Here is a 4341-nt window from a genome sequence, read left to right on the forward strand (position 1 = left end):
GTGATTATCATGTAAGACACCAAAATCCAGAGAATTACTAGTTAAAGTTGTCTGCTTCAGGAAAGGAAAATTAAAGGAGAAATATGTAAAATATTTACTGTACTAAATCATAAAATGGCTGTGATATGCCATCAGAGATTAAGGAAACGTCATTTTGAAACACTGGCTTCTCCGACAACAACACTAGTCTTGAATGCCACTGGTTCAATTGGCCTAATGTTTTTGTGCACATTCATGACAATTTCTTCAAATCTGACACAAATGTTCACTTGGATTCAAAAATGAACTGATTACTAAACACGGCCTCACTAAACACATTTTGGCCAGAACTCAAGACTTCAAACTTTAACAAAATGACAAACAAATATCTAACAGCATAAAATGACGAGGTGGTGATATTTTATATCCAAACACATCAAAGGTCAACTTCACTGTGACATCATAATGTTCAGCTCTCTATCAGCCCTCTGTACTCCTCTGCAAAAGTAGTCTCTAAGTGAAGACAGCATGTTTCTCACTGGAAATTATACAGTGGAATCACATGTAAATTTGGCAGAAAAAAAACAGAACATACACCTACTACCTTTCATTATATTCCTTCAAAGTTACAGGTCAATATAGAGGTAAGTTCCATATTAAATTCCTTCAGAGTCTTCACTACACACATTAAATGATCTTGGACTGATTCTATTTTTATGTACAACTATTGACAGCTAACCTCAAACTCTTCTTAAAGAGATGCTAGGGGCTGCAAGCCATCAACAACTGCATCAGTTTAAAATCTTGTTTCAGCTCGGGACGCCTATGTCAAAATAATGTGGCAAAACTACAAATCTCAGCTGGTTATGTCAAGCAGTTGTGGTGGCATTGCAGTAAGTGCTTCACCATCTGTTGTCTGGCAGGGATCTGCTCTCTAGAGTACTCTTTTAGGCAGAGCTAAAATTAATGCTGAATGTTCACTGAATGACTAAGTGGCTGTTTGTGAGTCATAAGAAAGCATGCATAATCTTTAGGAGCAGATGCTTATAATGCTTAAATTGAGCTATATGCTGGCAGGCAGTATAGCAGTCAGTCGCTAAACTCCAACTCCACTTTACAGTGACAGTCAACTTACTGCTATAAACAGTTGATCAACTTACAATCATGTGTGAATGGCCAACACCGGTGGGCATGCATGTATCGCCGAGCCCCCAGGCTCTTCTGAATGCCTGCTGTGACAAATCAAGATCCAGAAAACGAGGGCATTTGACTGCCACCGTGCCTGCTTCTTGGCCTGTTCTCCTCCTCTCCACTCTCTTTGTCATAAAAACCTGGATAGCCTTCATAAAGTGCATTTCTCATGCTATTGTTCAGCTAATCATATCCTCTCCAACAATTTCAGGATGTGACAAGATAAGATAGGGAATATTAATGCCATATCGCCTCATCTCAAATTATGAAAATGTGTGGATGGAGGGGGGGAGGGCATCTAGGGGAGGAAATAGGAATCAATTTGTAGCGCTTCCATTTTGTATATTGCCTTGAAAAGAAAACAGTAATTTTCCATGTTATCTACCTCAAATCCTATTAGAATCAGGTTAATTTAGTGGCACCGTTTTCAAAACGTTATCATATCGTCCTATCAGCTGATGTCTTTGAGTGCTCTCTGTTTGTAAGGTGTAAATGTTCAAATTTAATATCATGTCAGATACCATATCTGACTGATGCATGATCTTGGATATCACTTGCAGAATGGTGAATGTGGGAACACCGTATTAATTAAATCCTCAATTGTAATAAACTTACTATGTGGTCCACCTTTGAATAAAGTGAATGTAACTGTACTGCAGATGAAAGTCCTTCCTTCCACTATGATAAAACACCAAGTTGTTTACCATTCAACTCTTAGCCTGACCCTATGTGCCCTGTTTTCTATCCTTCTTGGTATTCATACTTCTCTATTCTACATCTCTCTATAAGGGCACTACATTTAATCAAATTTAATTAATAAGAAATTCCACCTCGCTTAAAGTGTACACTCTCTAAAGCTACAATATAATATATATTCTTTCTAGTAACTAACATGAATACTCTGACTGATTTTGTTATTAAAATGGTTTGCGAGTTTCAAACGTTTCACCTCTCATGAAGAACGTTGGAGCTTGCATGCTCATAATTTAGCACTATAGATCCTGAATTCATGAATATGAATGCGTCTTCCTCAAGAGCCAGCCCCTATTGTTGTGAAAAAAAAAAATCAAGGACTCTTGCCTTATTTCAGCACAGAGGTGTATCAAGGATGCACTGCCACATCTTACCTTAAATAAGGGTCTCTGTTTACACCTTCAAAGCACTGGAAGAAGAAGCTCTCTCACAGTTTCTTTTCCTCTCCCTCCTGATTGTTTGCAGGCTTGATTCGCTCGGATTCTTAAATGATAGGCTCATATAGAGTCCCAGACTTTCTTTACGTGCGCCCGCGTATTGGCTGGCTGTCTCCTTAAGCGTGAGGAGATATGCAAGAGCAATCAAATATTTCTATGTCTTGTATAAATGATGGTGGATGGGAGAGGAAGTTTGAATTTTTCACTCCTCATTTGTGGTTCAATTGCCAGAGTGTGTATTGCCTGTTTTTCCGGAAAGAAAATAGATGGCTTTGTCACTCAGTATGCATAAACCGTCGGTCTGTTTGTTGTACGCTGTCAACGGAAATGATAGCAATTCTATTTGTCTTATGAGAAAGACATTGTTACAAAGTCTGAATAGCAGTTTTCATGAAAGGGATTGTTTGTCCATTCTGAAGTTATTTTCGTCAGACATTATATGACATATCTCCATGAACCCTTTCAAATGCTGAAACCCCTGTCACAATGTGATATGTTAAGAGGAAAGCAGGGAGGAAACTTGACTTTTTTTGTATACACACACAGCACGGTTTGAGATGTTGTCCTCTTCTTTCTGCATATAGAATTCAAAGGTAGTCTTCAGTGAAAACTTGCCAGTAATTATAAACTACACTCTTAGAAATAAGGGTTCCAAAAGGGTTCTTCCTGAGGGGTTGATATTCTAGCGGGAACCAATTGCTTCTGGGTTCCTCCTGAGGGGCTGAGGTTCGAGTTTGGGCCTATTTGCTTTTGAAGAACAATTTGTGAAGACCTCTTTCAGAAAGGGCTCTTTGTACCTTAATATAAAAGGTTCTTGGTAGAACCCCACGAGTGGGCTCTAGATAAAAACCCTTGGAATATAAATATTGATTCTCGGGTAGTGGTGGATTTTTGTTAGAAGGTGGAAATCTTTTGGATAGAACCCCCAGAAAGGGTTTTGATTAGAACTGCTGTACCATAGAAGGGTTCTCCTTAAGAACTTCTCAAGTGGGTTCTGGGTGGGCCCTTTCACAGACAGTTCCAAGTATAACCCTTTATTTTTTGTTCTAGGTAGAACTTGCTGAAAGGGTTCCAAGTGGAAACTTTGTAAAAGGTTCTACCAGCAACCAAAAAGAGTTTCCAGTAAGAACAAGTCAAAGAAGCCTTTATGGTTCTAGTTACCATCTTTATTTCTAACAGTGTACTCCAACACTAATACTACATTGCAGAGATTACAATTTGTCTCTTTATCTAAAATGACAGACTGTCATACGTCCAGCCCGTTCACATCTTCCTTGCAGTCTCATATCATTCAGCACTTGAACCAAACATATATTTCTATCAAGGCGCGGGAGAATAGCATCCTCTGTTTGGCGCAGAGGAGGTGTGTCCCCTTCTATCTTCACGAGAGAGGGAGAGAGAAAGAGAGGGGGGTGGAGGGGAGAGGGTACCTCTCTTTTGTTCACTCCCCTCTCTAACTGGTAGTGTTTGACTTCCCCCAGCCAGGAGTGGGTAATTCTGGAGCCCTGTGTGAGGTTGTTAGATCACTGAGGCCCAAGACAGCACCATTCTTTGCAGACCCTTGACAGCAAATATGTGGTAATGATATTGTCTCCTGCTGGGTAATAACACACAATTCAGACTGCCACATACTGCAGTCGCCGGGGAAAAAATGGAGGGGAGAGAAAAAAAGAATTACACTGAAGTACTGGAGGAAAATGACCGGAGAAATGTCTTCAACCTGAAGTGCTATATTGAAAAAATTCACTCCTGCAGGACACTGCAGTGGGAGCAACTGTTTTATTCCCCTCTTCTCAGAGTGATGTGGCACAGAGCGACAACTGCTATCTGTCACAGGAGCAGGGTGGTTTCCATGCAAATGTTGAACTCTGAGCAGTTTGGTTTTCTTTTAAAATGGGACTTTTTAATCATCATTATGTTGGTAACAATTTCTATGAAGACCACATCTTCATAATGCATTATAGAGGCATTCATAGTGACT

This window comes from Lutjanus erythropterus, chromosome 18 (assembly GCF_056507025.1).
Source record: "Lutjanus erythropterus isolate fLutEry1 chromosome 18, fLutEry1.hap2, whole genome shotgun sequence".
Taxonomy (NCBI): domain Eukaryota; kingdom Metazoa; phylum Chordata; class Actinopteri; order Lutjaniformes; family Lutjanidae; genus Lutjanus; species Lutjanus erythropterus.